The following is a 16535-nucleotide window of genomic DNA, read 5'->3' on the forward strand; positions in this document are numbered from 1 at the left end:
CATGAGGATCCACGTGCCCGGGCGCTTTTACTATGGCAGCAAAAACAACGCCCTCCTCCTCCCTGGCCCTCCCCTCTCTCTCTCTCTCTCTCCCTCTCTCTGCCTCCCTCTCCTCCTCACGTGGGCTTAGCCGTGGATGGCGCTTGCCTGGAGGTGCGGAGGGGGATGGGCCGAGGCTGAGGCGAGTCTGGTGTAGTTCTGTCTGTAATAATAATAATAATAATAATAATATAGATATTTGGGTTAAAACACTCATATTAGGAGATGTGGCAGCTGAAATCCAGGGGTGTGGGCGAGTATTTTGGGAGTGTAGGTAATCACACTGCAGCAGGAGGCGGGGCACGGGCAGGGCGGGCAAGGAGGCAGCTTTAAACTTGACCTACATTTCCCGGGTGACACGCCACATCGCATTAGCCCACTCGACCAGGCCCCGGACCCACAGGAGATCGCAGACGTTGGCCCACATTGACAGGCAGAAAGGAAAAAAAAAATACAAGGGGGGGGTGCTTTCTGTCATGTGTGGGTGCGACCCCTAATACTATAACAAATACACAGCTGACTCAGATAGCTTACGGATATACAAGAACGTGGGGGTGGTAGTATCCGTCATGCGGTTCTGGGGTAAACTCCATAGCCACACCCCTATCGCTGGGTAAAGTCCCCCCCCTCAGAGCTCAAACCTTCACGAAATCCTACTGACATTTGATATGACATCAGCTGGGGTGACGGCTTAAAATATATTCCATTTTATTTTTGTATTTTTTCTTACAGGCTGTCCAGTTATTTGCATCTAGGAGCTGTGTCAGCGGGAGCAGGGTTACCGGAGGAGCCGATCAGAGCCGGGATGAAAGTGGGCGCGCCTCGGCCACAGTCAGATAAGCCCCTTCTCTTTGGACGGCACCTGATCAAAGTTGGAAACCATGGCAACAGGCACATACACAAGAGTCAGCTAAAATGCAGGCTTCATTGAACTAAAGAGCTATGGAGAGGCATTAGAGCGCTACACTTCAAGACTTGATACAGGCGGGAATAAAAACACTGACTTTGCAGATACATTAGGAGTTCAAACTGAGACTAAAGACACAGATTGGAATTAAATCTCCTACAGATATGCAACATGAGTATATGGGAGTAAGAAATAAATCAGCAAAAATATCTGTAATCACCAAAATAAATAATTATTCAGAATGTATGGTTAATTTGGCAGTCCTTTAAAATTTGTGCAAGTACAGCGATATTTATACTGTTGTGATCTTTCAATATACTTTTTGACACAACAACAAATATGTTAATGAATTCAAACTCAATCCAAATAAAAACTTAACAGAAGAAAAAAAAACACTAAATTAAGGCTAAATGAAGACTGAATTAGGAAATCCTGAATAAAAATCAGCCTGTGTCAACTTTCATTTTAAAAAGAGTACGTTTCAGTCAGACGGAGGCGTTATTGCGATATACTTCTTCATTTGTTGCTCGACATTGATTATTACTTTCACCAATATTCTGCGATATAGTGTGCAACTCTAGCTCCTAAAAGGTATAGTCATCACCAAAATCCCCAACTATATACCAATATTGCTTCCATATTGATTGATACATGGCCTAACATAATAACATCCGAATGGCGGGAGCATCCTTAGAGCGACGGTGTTTGACTTTGCCCCGGTTGGAACACTTTGGATGGAGTGTCCATGCCCTGCCCTTGAGGCTCCTCTACCGTCGTCCCAGGATGCGTTACAAAGTCATTAAGAGGACGTGTTGACTCACTTCCGTCAGAGCAAGCGGCACACCTCCCCAGGGACATCTGCCTCCCAAAACCATTTCTCCTGGCCCAGAACCGTGATTACTCCACTGACCTTGTGACTGACACTCCCAGCTCTGGTAAATAACACTGACCTGGTGATGTGGCTTTTACATTCATCAGCACTATTATAATCATACGCTTGCTTTACGGAGACATCTTCGTTTCTCCTTGGCAAGATTTAACCGGACATAATTTTGGGTGGGGCACAGCCGAGATTTTGGAAGGATGAGTGTCACATTGAGAGTAGAAACATGTCTACTGTATTCTGTGAGGGAGGAGGGCCACCTGCTGGATACAGAGGGTAGAGCATGTAGTAAGTGAGTGGGGAAAGACCACTCCCAAACGTCTGTCCTTCTAATGACAGACTTAACAGTGTTGAGATGAAGGAAATAGTTGTTGTACAAAGATGCATAGGGCATAAATTGTAAGTTTTACTACTGTGGGACATGCCATGCATAATTTAAATTAGGGAAGTAGGATTATTAAATATGATCTCAATTTGAACGAACTAAGCTGCAATTTATGTTAAGCAGAACATCTATCAAGTCTCCTCCATGTTTACAAAAAAAGGCTCTTGTATTAGTTTGAACTGAATCCCAAAACAGTCTTAATAGAGTGCACCAAGGCCAACAAAATGAGTGGGCAGTTGGACTACATAATGATGACAAAAAGATGTTGTAAAGGGCTGGGTCACTGGTATTCAAATGAAAGAATAAAGGGGGGGAAGTATTATCATCTATAAAACTTGCAATCTAACAATAATGAGATGAATGAATTACAAAATAAATGTCTTAATAAGAAATGTTTTTATATCAATGATTATTTGTAAAGCCAGAGTGTCATCCATAAACCAAGAGCGCCCTCTAGTGTCCACATACAGTCATTACATATACAAAGGAGGTTATTGGCTCAAAATGTTGGGGTATTTTTAAGTTTCTGGATAAAGCAGTGGACACAGTATTTTAACTTTGATTGTGCTTAAATGTTTCAGATCAACACAATTATTTGTATTATTTAATGAAAACACAAGTAAACATAAAATGCAGTTCTAAACAATTCTATGTATTAAGGGGGAAATAATCACAACCTATCAGTCAAAAAGTGATTAATAAGTCATTGCAACTTTTGGTTAAACAAGCCGGTAGGGAAGGTTACATAGTGCACCTTTAGACAAGTAGGCCACAAGATCTCAAAAAGAACCACATTATCTTGCGATTGAGAAATAATCAGACAAATCAGCAACCATAATTTGTGCAAATAAATTCATAAAACAAAAGCGCACACACTGACATCCGCAGACTCGGACCTCAACTGGCCTAAGAATGGCAGAATGACTCAACCATAAGAAAGACACTGGACAAAAATGTCACCCAAGGGAGCGTTCCAAGGTGAAAACCACAGCTGACAAAAAACATTCGGAAAAGAACATGCCATTCTCCCAGTTCATTCTCTCCCAGTTCATTCTCAGAAACCCTCCAATATGGCTCTTAATGATGAAAAAAAGAGTGGGCTAAAATGACTCTAGAGTGACGCACACACACATCACAAGCATTTGATGTCAGTTATTGCTGCCAAGTGTTTAAGTTCAGGGTTCAATGACTTTTTCACACAGGTCAGAGGATATATTTGGATTTATTGTCCCTGTAATAAGGCAAACGATCATTTAGTAACTGCATTTTATGTTTTCTTGTGAGATATTAAAATTGATTGATAGACTTTTAACTGAGATAAATACACAAAAAAGCCTCAGCAATCAGGAAGTCTATTACTTTTTCTTCAGACTGTACACATGCACACAAACATGCCTGTGGATCAAGACTGTCCTCAGAAGGACTTGGCCAGGAAGTTACACAGTGTCAAGCTGCCAGCCCCATAAATAATGGATCAGGGAGCTTTTAGTTGGCATAACAAACCACTCCACATATTACACCACACTTATCAGCTCAGGTTTCCTTTTTGGGGCTGGGGTGGAGAGTTTCAAGGCGTCTTCCATATGCTCTTCTACAATAAAGGCAATTTACGCAGTACAACATTATATTACAGCAGGGTAAAGTCATGCAGCCAAGTTTCCAGGTCCAAACTTATTTCAAAGAGAGTAAAGTATGGACTAAATAGAAAAAGGTAGTGCTCCTTTAATCCAGTAGAGAGCGGTGTTGAACCAGTTAAATTGATAGCAACAGGCAGACCTGGAACAGCTCCTGCGCCTCCCCCCGCGGCTAAATGCGGCTAATCCATCCACTAAGTTCACACAAAACACAACACGCATTAACTCTCCCGTTTATGAGCGCTCCAGTCTGCCACCGTTTCAAGTTTGAACCAAAATAGCGCTCCAAATCAGGCTTTACCAGCAAGAGTACTTCCACTTTTAACAGCCCTCATCATCCATGAGTATGAAGCACCTGGGACTACTGCACAGTCATGTGATGGATGTGCGTCATGGCAACTGTCGCCACGGAGACGAGGATGAAGGAAGGATGCAGAAGGGGCATGCAGACATAGGATAACCCAATGAGGTAGAAATAAAACTAGAGAAATCAGTGCAGCAGCCAATATTCTACACATTTTTATTCCTAAATATTTTTTCTTATATGTGTACTTTATCTAATACTTTGATATTTTCTTTCATTTTTTGCAATACATTTATTTTCTAGTAGTAGTTCGGAAATAAAACCATCATAATCACTACTTTTTCTTTCAGTTTTGCTGCCTTTACAGAATTGCCATTGCAATTGCCACGGCAACATAATCCACGCTCACTCTGGTTTTATTACACCTCATTAAGATAGCCCATAACCTGATACGCAAGAGAGAAATAAAGAAACCGTTAATGGCAGCCTTGTTGATTGAAAAAGACACTGACCTTACAGCCTACACGTACATAAAAGTTTGAGGCCTTGGGAACAGGAAGTACCTACATTACTCAACCCCCACAATGCAGTTCATTTCCTGAGAGTCGCACCGGGTATCAAGACCATAATAGGTATAGGTGCACAGCAGGAGACCAGAAGTATGACACGGGTCTACTGGGGCAGCACCTGCTACAGCAAATACAGACATGACTGCACTAAACAGAGGAAATCAGATCATTTTGAGTCTTTGGTCATGTAGAAAATCAGGAAAAAGCTTGTAAATGTATAAAGAAATATCGACATATCAGCACATTCATCCAAAACTGATGGTGGAATTGCATTCAACCAACAATGAACACTGAACAAGGCTCTTAAGCTAAGCCCTGAAGTGTTGTGAAATCAAACATTCTGCGGCTATAATTGGGTCAGTGTCATTTTAAAAAGTTCAGAGAGGAAACAGGCAGCGATGTGGCGATGACGCTGTTCATTATAGAATTGTATTAAACACCTGCTTTAGAGCGCAGAATCCGAAGTGCTCAAAAGGCGGCGTCGGCTGAGAATGATGCCATCTTTAGGACGAACAAGTGCAGCTTTTTACACGGCGACGTTTTGTATCGAGGTGTCGAGCAAATGTGTCAAATGTGTCACTTACGAGCCGTGGAGCCGCGCGTCTGTCGCAGAGGAGCAGCGAGGCCTGGGCTGGAGCTGGCCCCCGGTCACAGTCCCCCGGTCACAGTCCCCCAGCAGAGGTCAGCCTCTGGAGCACACAAAGCCACACACCTTACATACAAGAGCCACTGGAAACAAAGTAAATAACAGTTTAAAATCTCAAATTTATTATTTTGGATTTAATAGTGACTCTCAAAAACATTAACACTAATAATTGGTTGAAAAATGTCCTTTATAGAAGGGTTGAAAGGTTTGGGCAAAATATAAGCACTGCAAATGCGATTAGATTTGAAGTTGAGGTTTTAATTGTAGTAATCTGTTCAAAGAGACATTTAAGAGAAGACTAATAAAACATGAACTGCAAAACAAATGCATATGAATCACGTGTGTTTGTAAAGCTCTAAACTACAGGGATAATAGCTTTTATACATTATACCCGTGAGATGTAATCTTTGTGATTTGCCAATTGCGACGATTAAAATTGCGATTTTGATTTGATTGCGATTGATCTTGTCTAAAAACACTCGCAATTACTACAATTACTTTCTCTCGTATTCTAATTTATCATATGTGGCCGTATAAAAGGAGAAGCTATTGCATAAATGGAAAGAAAACAACCAACATTATACAAGAGGTCACGGCCTGGACCCAAATTGCACAAAGCTGAACATTGCAGAGTAAATACGGACTTGTGTTGTCGTTATCGTGGTTGTAATAAAAGCTGGAACAAAAAGGCGGCATTACAAACTGCACATTTCCTATTGTGCAACACTTCCTCTGATTCGGTTCAGCTTTTCAGCACGACTCCCCGCTTCCTCTAAGCCCACCTCGGACACTCGGGCTCCATTTGAAACGTCACGGCTACAGCTTTTTACTACAACACTAACTTTTAATACAAGCCACGTTCAGTATAACCAGTTCAAAAGTAAACCAGTTTCACATTCGATCGCAGACATTTCTCCGGTCGGTAGAATAAAAATGCAATTCATATGTTCTCTGTAATAAACATCACAAAGGTTTAAATATGTAATATATCTGTTAGTCAATATTGCCACTCTAGACAGCACATAATAATCATATATAAGACACTGAGATAAGTCACATTTGGATGCTCGTGAGGTCTTGATGCTTTTGTCTATGTGTTTTGGCTGTGGTCTTTACTTGCTTTGCCCATAATATCCACAGTATGGCATTAAACACGTCCATGGAGTCAAAGCAGGTGATGCCACCAAGCCGATTTACAGGTCAGACCTGTGGAGCGGCGAGCCTTCTCACAGTAAGAATGTATACCGTTTTGGGTGAGGTTCAAGTATCGCACAAACTGAATGGAACATAAAACTAACCAGAAAAGTGTTTTACTGATTTTTGTACATCTCCAAAAAACAATAGCAATATACATCATTTAATATTTTTCGCACCTCTACATTCAGTGCCAGACAGAGAGTGACAAAGCAGTTTGAACAGCAGCGTTGGTGCTCTGGCTTTTTGGGAGCTGGAGACACAAGGTCAGGCCAGGGCTTTGCAGATACTGCAGTATATCTGCTGAGTTAGTACAATTTATGTTTTTTCTAACGTAGAGAATAATTAACATACACAGAGGGCTAGTTAAAAAAAAAAGATGCACAAGCAGGCCTGTACAAATATTTAGTTTTTCCATCAGCAAGACGTCCCTCATCATCACTCTTTGTCCCACATTTGTTGGTTTTTATCTGGTCCTCGAGCGTCTTTCAGTAGAACCCTGCAGACTGTAGTCCTTTTCATATAGTTTCAAGTTCAGAATTGAATTTACTGATCAGTCCTGGTTTGGTCAACTTTAAAAGATCGGTCAACCATTATTATTAGTTCATCATTAGCATTTGTATCTAGGGACGTCAACATTATTTGGATAATTGATAACCATGACTATTCAGGTCACAGTATAATCTACAAAAAAGCACACCTAATGTACAATATAGGACTTTATGGATGTTTATATCACAATAAACATTACTTTTGCATTCAGAAAGTTTGATTTCTTAAAGCTGGTTCCATACTATTGAGCCAAGTAGTAGAACAAAAGAAAATGAAGAATTTCTGTTTTATTTTTGTTCAATAATCATGGGAAAGCCCGGGCTCATACGCAGGGATGGCATCCATCCGACTTCGGAGGGTACATCCCTATTAGTTCGGAATTTGACCGATAGTCTTAGTCGTGTTAAGTGACCATCTAGGGATGAGCCCCAGGTGCAGAGCAGCAGTTCAAGACGCTCCTCTGTCGCTGAACTCTCGCCCGTTCTGTTACCTGTGAAGTGTTCAGATTCAAGACAGATAGAGACTGTGTGTGTCCCTCGTGTCCCTCGTGTCCCTCGTACAAATAATGCCAAAAAGTCACATCTCAGAAAAAATATTTCAGGCGTCAGACCAAATAACTTAAGGAAAATAACAATCACAAATGACACAAATACACAAATGAATAAACACGTAAAATGTGGACTGCTAAACATTAGAGCAATTTCCTCCAAATCGCTCTTAGTTAATGAATTAATTAGTGACTATAACATAGATCTTCTAGCTCTAACTGAAACGTGGCTTCAACAAGACGACTACGTCAGACTAAATGAGTCCACCCCACCCACCCATGTTAACTTTCAGACTGCCAGGAGCACAGGCCGAGGTGGTGGTGTGGCAGTGATCTCCCACTCAAGCCTACTCATGAGCCCTAAAACTAACAATGCATTTCACTCATTTGAAAGCCTTATGCTGTCAATCACATGTCCAAATATGAAAAACCAAAAAGGAGTTTTGTTCATAGTTATCTACCGACCTCCTGGTCCCTATTCAGAGTTTTTAACAGAGTTTTCTGACTTTATATCAAACTTAGTGTTAGCCTGGGATAAAATAGTTATAGTTGGAGACTTTAATATCCACGTGAACATGAGTGATGACGCTCTCAGTAATGCCTTCAGCGCCTTGTTAGACAGCATTGGTTTCACTCAGAATGTAAATAAACCGACTCACACTCACAAGAACACTCTGGATCTTGTCCTAACGTATGGAACAGAGATTAGTGACCTCATTGTCCTCCCTCAAAACCCTATATTGTCAGATCATTTCCTAATTACCTTTCAGTTTATTCTTAAAGATCATCCAGTCCCACAAAATAAAGTTATAATGAAAAGGACAATATCTGAAAAATCTATCTCAAAATTCAAAGAAATAATAGAGCCAATATTCAGTGACATGTCATGTGATCCTGCTGAGAACAGTTTTAGTCCCAGTTTAAGTGATCAATGTGTCGACTTGACCATGAATTCTCTGAAGTCTGCTCTTGACGTTGTCGCGCCGTTAAAACAGAAGGTCATTAGGCCAAAGCGCGCCTCCCCATGGTACAACCAAGAACTGCGTTCACATAAACAAAAAGTTAGAAAGTTAGAAAGTTAGAGGGATTATTTCGTCGCTCTCACACCGAAGAATCTCTAAAAGCATGGAAAAGTTGCCTGCTGTCCTATAAGCAGGCTCTGCGTAAGGCCCAAACCAGATATTATTCAAATCTAATAGAAGTCAACAAAAGTAACACTAAATTCCTTTTCAGCACTGTAGCTAGGCTAACAAACCGTCACAGTGCAGTAGAGCCCTCAATCCCAGCTACACTTAGCTCTGATGATTTCCTCCTATTTTTTAACAATAAAATAAAAACAATCAGAGATAAATTAGATGAAATTACCCCGGCTATTAGCCCTGAACTAGCCCAAGCTGTAAATCTAACGTCCCATATAAATCCACCTGTAAACCTAGAAAGGTTCACAGCTGCTGATCAAGCAGAGATAACTTCAGCCATTATGTCCTCTAAAAGCTCAACTTGTGTCCTAGACCCCATTCCAAGCAGACTCCTCAAAGACATTCTCCCCCTAATTATAGACCCTATTCTTAATATAATAAATACTTCACTCCAAAGTGGCTATGTTCCACAGTCCTTCAAACATGCAGTCATTAAACCTCTTCTGAAAAAGCCTAATCTAGATCCCGACCTATTGGTAAACTACAGACCTATTTCAAATCTTCCCTTCGTCTCTAAAATCCTTGAAAAAGTTGTAGTAAAACAGCTTTGTCGCCACCTGCAGGACAATAACTTATTTGAAGTTTTCCAGTCAGGGTTCAGAGCCCACCACAGCACTGAAACTGCACTAGTTAAAGTCACAAATGATTTGTTATTAGCCGCTGACGATGGACTGGTCTCAATCCTGGTTCTGTTGGACCTCAGCGCAGCGTTTGACACCATCGACCACAACATTCTACTGCAGAGGTTAGAATGTGATGTAGGTGTTGGAGGAACAGCCCTCAGCTGGTTTAAATCCTATCTATCTGATAGGTTCCAATTTGTTAATGTAAACCAGAGCTCCTCACCAAGCTCTAAAGTAATTTACGGTGTGCCACAGGGTTCGGTACTCGGTCCAATTCTGTTTACTCTTTATATGCTACCATTAGGCAACATTATTAGAAAGCATGACATTAACTTCCACTGCTATGCAGACGACACTCAGCTGTATTTATCAATGAAACCTGATCAGAGCGATCAAGTAGACAGACTTAGTGCTTGTGTGAAGGAGATAAAAACCTGGATGACACTAAACTACCTGCTTCTTAACCCTGAAAAAACCGAGGTCATTGTGCTTGGCCCTAAGCATCTACGAGACGCTCTATCTGAGCAGATAGTCACACTGGACAATGTCAGTGTAGCCTCCAGTTCTACTGTAAGAAACCTTGGAGTCTTATTTGACCAGGAGCTCTCATTTAAAGCTCATATAAATCAAGCTTGTAAAACAGCCTATTTCCATTTGCGCAACATCGCCAAAATCAGAAGAATCCTGCCTAAAAGTGATGCTGAAAAACTTATCCATGCATTTGTAACGACTAGATTAGACTACTGTAACTCCCTGCTTGCAGCGTGTCCTAAAAGCTCCATAAAAAGCTTTCAACTGGTTCAAAATGCAGCAGCAAGATTACTAACAGGAACAAAAAGAAGAGAGCACATTACGCCGGTGCTGAAGTCTCTTCACTGGCTCCCCGTCGAGTCTAGAATCAAATTCAAAATTCTACTCTTGACCTACAAAGCCATAAATGACATGGCCCCATCCTACCTCAAAGATGCTATAGAACCATATCATCCAAACAGAGCTCTTCGCTCTCAGAATGCTGGCCTTCTGGTGGTGCCAAGAGTCTCTAAAAGTACTGTAGGAGGTAGAGCGTTTAGCTACCAAGCTCCTGTGTTATGGAATCAGCTCCCGACCCATGTTAAATATGCTGACACAGTCTCTTCATTTAAGTCCAGGCTTAAAACGTTCCTCTTCGAAATCGCTTATGGTCAGAGTAGTTAGGAACAGAAAGATAAACCCACAGCTTCAGCTACGCTGCCCTAGGAGTAACTATGCTGGGGGAAGTATGACAGCTTGAGCACTATCCTCTTCTTCTTCTGACTACTTATGCTATCAAACAATATTTATTTTTTGATTCCACTTGCAAACTGTTCACCGCCTTCTTTTCTTTCTCTCACTCCTGAGGACCTGTGGACCCAGATGCCCCTCCCCTGGTGAAGTGGTCCCTGCCCTGTGTGGACGGTCCCTCATCTGCCTGAAGAGTGGCTCCAGTTCGCCTCAGTCGGTCCCTCATCTGCCTGAAGAGTGGGTCCAGCTCGCCTCCGACGGTCCCTCTTCTGCCTGAAGAGTGGGTCCAGCTCGACTCAGACGGTCCCTCTTCTGCCTGAAGAGTGGGTCCAGCTCGCCTCCGACGGTCCCTCTTCTGCCTGAAGAGTGGGTCCAGTTCGCCTCAGTCGGTCCCTCATCTGCCTGAAGAGTGGGTCCAGTTCGCCTCAGTCGGTCCCTCTTCTGCCTGAAGAGTGGGTCCAGCTCCAGTCTCCTTGTGTCCGTCTGTCCGTCTGTGAGAGTCGGATCTCTCCTTCACTGGAACTCCTCCAGGTTTCTACGGTTTTTTCCCAAAGAGGTTTTTTTTTGTAGTTTTTCCTGGCCGAGAAGGAGAGTCTAAGGACAGAGGAACCTGGGACATCGTCCCTCGCCACCACAAACATTGTCTGACTTCATCGCCACCACAGACATTGTTGATTCATTCCTCCCTGTGGCCCTCAGAGGCAACTGTTGTTGTGATTTTGGGCCTTACAAAAATAAATTGATTTGATTTGATTTGATTTGAATAATTGTTACATCAGGATGTTTCTTCATAACATTAAAATTCAATACAGTGACATGACATTTGTGTTCATTCCGGGCCTCAAAATGCTCCGAGGAGGTACAGAGGAGACAGGATGGTGCAACAGCCTAGTTCCTACTCCTGTGCCAGAGTGAGCGCTGTGGCTAATTGGATCGAGCTGACCGGTCACAGGAGACGGGGCCGTGTGGGTGACATCTGTGGAGCCTGCGCTGCGTCACTATACAGCCGGGGGCCCAAACGCGGGGCCAAATGAGCTCATGAATACTGTAGCTGCATTGGACCGGGACAAGACACCTCCAGTGATTCGCAGCGTGGACAGTCGACATTCTAATCCGTATAAATGATGCTTAACACTGACTTTATTTGGCTTGTATATGCGATTGAACCTAATGCTATAGGACATAAACTAAGCTACTGAATGAATATTTTTGCTGTGACTTGTGTGCGGCGTTCTTATTTGCATGAAATTGTAAATGTATCATGAAAGACTATCGTGATAAAATGAATGGGCTCTGTTAGAAGTAGGTCACAGCAGCATCATCCAGGGATGTGTTTTGATGCTGTGATAACTGGAAGAGACAAAAGTATTCCATATTTGACCACATTTGGAACACAATCTGGACGAGGGATGAGGGTAAGATTTGGTTAATCGATAATTGTGATCGTTCCTGGAAGAATGAGGATTTTAGAATAAACATATACATCATTTTCTCCAATCTGAACAAAAAAAACCCTTTACATTTAGGTTTTCTTTTTTGAACAGTAGCTTTTTCCTTCATAAAGTTTGATTTCATAAAGTGGACACTTGAGAATGGTGATCTATTCTACACAATGAATGAAAGAAAATGAAAGCTGGGATACTTGACTTCATGTTTTCCCCAAATAGTATATTGTAAAACCAGGAAGTAAGAACATCATGCAGTACTCCGATTGGCCGTGCTTGGGTGGTCCACGCCAGCTGCAAGTGCACGAGCATGAAAATGAATGCATGTGAATATTAATGATGATTTAAATATGAAATAATCATTCCTCCCTTTGAGGCGTAAACATCAGGTACACCAGCTTTAAGGATTCAATTATATTTTGGCCATGGTGTCAATTATGTAATGCTTTTCTCACAATATCCATAGAAACAAAAGCTTGATATTGTGTCTGACATTGTAATCTGGCCCTTACTGTCCTCACCAAACACACAAATGTGACTTTTAAATGACTCATAAGGGCGGCCATGACAGATGACCTCGGGGTGACATCACTCACTGTGGGTGAGTCATTTAAGGCTACTCTTTCCCTGGAGCCACACCAACAGCTGACCGGGCTTCGGGGGTCTTTACATTACACTGACAGTCACATGTCAGGGGCAGATTGATGGGCTCCACACTGGATCCTCAAACATCTTACGAAACTATTAAGCATTCTCTCAACATGATCGGAGGCCACGAAACGGCAATAAAAAAACAAGTCTTATTTCTCAGCACTGAAAGTCAGACTGAAGTCACTTCCTGCTGATTCACTACTATGGGATTCTCTCTAGTCACCGCTTTGAAATTGCACAAACAACATGGGAACAATATCATAAAATGCTCAAATTTGGTTTTAACAAAGATTCTTTTAAATGTTTTTACCCAGTCCGCCAACAGAAAAGGTCAATACAGGTCCTTCAACGTGTCCGGGCTCGTTTGAACGTACACATACCACCACTGGATAAAACCTATGGTAAATGATGTTTTGCGTAGTCCCACACTGTGTTAACAATAGAACACCAGCGTTAGTGCTAGAATAACAAATGTTCTGCCTCGGGGCTCACCTGTCAGAGTACATGCCACAGAGGCGGAGCCACACGTTCAAATGGGGCTTTCTACTCTCGCTGTGCTGCGTCTGCCAACGACTCCAGAGCTTAGGAGGCTCAGAGTGAACATTATCAGAATCTTAGTTAAGGGTAAATATCATTTTTATTAGGGTGGACTAAAAAGGAATACACATTTATTACCTTCATTTGCAAGTAGGATCTATGACCTTTTGTTGACCAAGTATACACGGCCACACAATATATTGCAATTAGATAGAAATCACAATTATCATTTCACAAAGGCTGCAAGTACTGAAATAATATAATGTCGTAATGAGCCAAATTTTCTGTATTTTTATAGGAACATCTTGTGGTTTTGACTTGGCCCGTCACCAACGATTATTTGAAAAGTCCAGTCCTTTGTCCAGCCCAACATCCATCCACATCCAATGACTCTATTCTCTTATGTCACTTCCTGTTTTCCATGACAACTGTTATTCTGTTTCAAACATGGGCAAGGACATTATGAAAGCGGGAGGGTATAATGTGTATGTAAAAGGTCAAAGGCCAAGGTCCATGGCTCTTATCAGCAGCGCTCATTGTTAATGCAAATGGAAACTATCTTTGTGAGGTATAATCTGGTATCTTATCCAACTGTACATGTCCTGTTGAACACATGAAAGGAAGTTTAGAGACTGACTACATATTAGTGTTCAAATAAGTGCATTAGAAGTCAAATTTCAACCCAAAATAATATAATATATAATATTACAGCGTTTATGTCACCATATGGTCTTATACTAGATCTGATTAAACTCAGGCTCAATCTAAAACTGTTTAGGAAAAGTCACATTTTGGGATATTTTCAGTAAGAATTTATACAAAATATTGATCTTATTGGAATTATTGTGTTATTAGAATATCGAATGCATTGTCTATAATAAAACAGATTTTTTTCTGTGGGACATTTTAAGTTCCAGTCACATTTTGCACTCGACTTGAAATTCAACCAAGACATTTACAGACACATTTAAGCACATTCCTGATGCTCATTTTTGTCAACATCTCCCACCCCTGCTTTCAAACCACTCCTACATCATCTAAAATAAAGCAATCCTTGTATTTAACAGGACTGAATTCCAGCCCAGTTTGACGTGGAGTTTTAACGCTTAGCAGAGCTGGAGAAAGGTTTGGTGCGGGGGATGCGTGCGTGGCAACCGTTTCATGTAAAATGTGAGATGTGTAACATGCTGACTGGCCATCTGCAGCAACACCCTGCTCCATAGTGTCCAGGGACATGTGAACGGCCCAAGAACCAGATTATGGTCCCCGCTTCAATGGACAGCACATATTTTAAAAGGCGTTATGTGTACGACAGGAAACAATCTTATTTCCAAGATAAGGATTGTACTTTTATATTGATAAAGTGGGGACTATCTTTAGCATTGATACTCAGGCTTGGTCCAAGTTTCATCCCAATAACAATATTCATACAATATAATGTCAATACAACAGTTTAAACTTAGCTTTAAACATTTTAACTGAGGTTTAATTATCAGACGAATGTGAAATGTCTGCAAAACATGAACAGAAATATCACCTTATTTTAATTTGATAAACAATATACTTGATTTTTCATTTGCTGGTGTAAACTGTGGAACTCTTTGGACAATGAACTTAAGAAATGTTGAAAAAGAAAATTAAAAATTAAATTTAAGTATAAATGTAAACGAAAAAAATTGTAAAAATCTTATTTAAAGTACTGGTAATGTAAGAAAAAAAATCAAAGAAATAAAATAAATTGTGTTCAGCCATCCATTGTCTTTTATTTCCTTTGTGAGTTAATTACTATGTTTATGCGTTTTAATTGTGTAAAGAATGGGGTAGGGCTTAAATAAGACCTGTTCTTAATGCATTACTTGTTTTACATTTACATAGAAGAACAAATTAAATTAAATTAAATGGAAAATATGATCAGTATATCTTCAAAACAACATACTCTATTGATGGTGTAACTCACATAAATATCAACATTACAACAAATAGTTGGTTCATCCGTACAAAGGGGGTTTTAAGTGTCTCTTTCATAGACTCCTAGAATACTATAAATATTTCATCTGTTTTCGCTCTACATTATTGTATTCACTGTTGCCCTGTTCTTTGTGCCGTTGTTAAGGAGTTCTTATCTGACCTTCCTGGAAAAAAAAATAAAAGTGGAATAAATACAGACATTAAAATACAAACACAATTCTCTGGAGCTCTAATCTGTCTTGCCATGTAAATCTTTTGAACCATGACAACAACGATTGGACTGAAGGCAAATATAGTGAGAATGTTATGTTTTGCATTTGTACATCTCTAAAATCACTCTGTGGAGCATTACGGACAGTGTAACCTGCACCGACTCCCTTTTCTCCCCTTCTCTCCGCTGTTATCTGCTTGTGAAGTCTGACCCGAGCCTGGAGGGTTTTTGGGATATCTGAGTAAAAGGTGTGGGGGGTGGGGGCCTGCTCTGTCACACCATTTTTCCCTTTTCAGGAGCCGCTGTTATTTATAGCCCAGTGCGAAGTGTTTCCATGCAAACTCCATTTCATGTGTTTACTGTAAAGATGCTGCGGCACAACGGGAGCGTCCCGATGGGGCTCTTTGACGGCCTGGCCCGCAGTCAAGGATACCCTGCTCCTCTCTCGCTCATTAAGAGCCGCTCAGGGCTCCAGATTAGCCCGACTTCATAAAAGCGGAGAGCAGAGAGCGTTCAGAGGAATGCTTCAATCTAGACTGGCACTTAAGCGGCGCGTGCACATCAGACGTGCAGTGCTCCCAGGGCCGAAGGCTGTCAAAACAAACTGCTGAAAAAAATACTAACCCTGTGCTCCAGATGAACAAACCATTCGAAACATCCAAGAAGTAGGACATTGCAATGCAGCTTAGTCGGCAGCAAAAGGACCAGTTTACCAAAGCTGATTATAATTCTGTTTTATAGTTAACAAGAAGCAGAGCAGAAGTAACCCTGAGCTAACAATAGGCATTTACTGTGTGTCCTTTTCTATTACGGCTGCAATTAAATCCAAACCGCAAACTGATTGGACGCAATTAGCAAATCAAAAATAATGCAGTATTTGAAGTGCCATAATTTCCTTCACTAACATTAAATAAAATGTTCTATTCCTTATGAAAACTGCTTTTCCTGTAGCAGTGTTTTCCACAGGATTATACAGAGACT

General features: G+C 41.1%; 1 protein-coding gene across 2 annotated transcripts in view; it reads right to left on the reverse strand.

Moving 5' to 3' along the window:
- Positions 1-16535, reverse strand: part of fam49bb (family with sequence similarity 49 member Bb) — a 42488-nt gene that overhangs the window by 21748 nt on the left and 4205 nt on the right. For both annotated transcript variants that reach the window (XM_072451040.1, XM_072451039.1), the window contains one exon: positions 5306-5410. The gene's annotated coding sequence lies outside the window, so the exon portion shown is untranslated. The remainder of the gene's footprint in view (positions 1-5305; positions 5411-16535) is intronic.

The sequence above is a fragment of the Eucyclogobius newberryi genome, unplaced genomic scaffold (assembly GCF_026437365.1).
Source record: "Eucyclogobius newberryi isolate DKJ021-1_F unplaced genomic scaffold, fEucNew1.0.hap1 SCAF_18, whole genome shotgun sequence".
NCBI classification, from domain to species: Eukaryota; Metazoa; Chordata; class Actinopteri; order Gobiiformes; family Gobiidae; genus Eucyclogobius; species Eucyclogobius newberryi.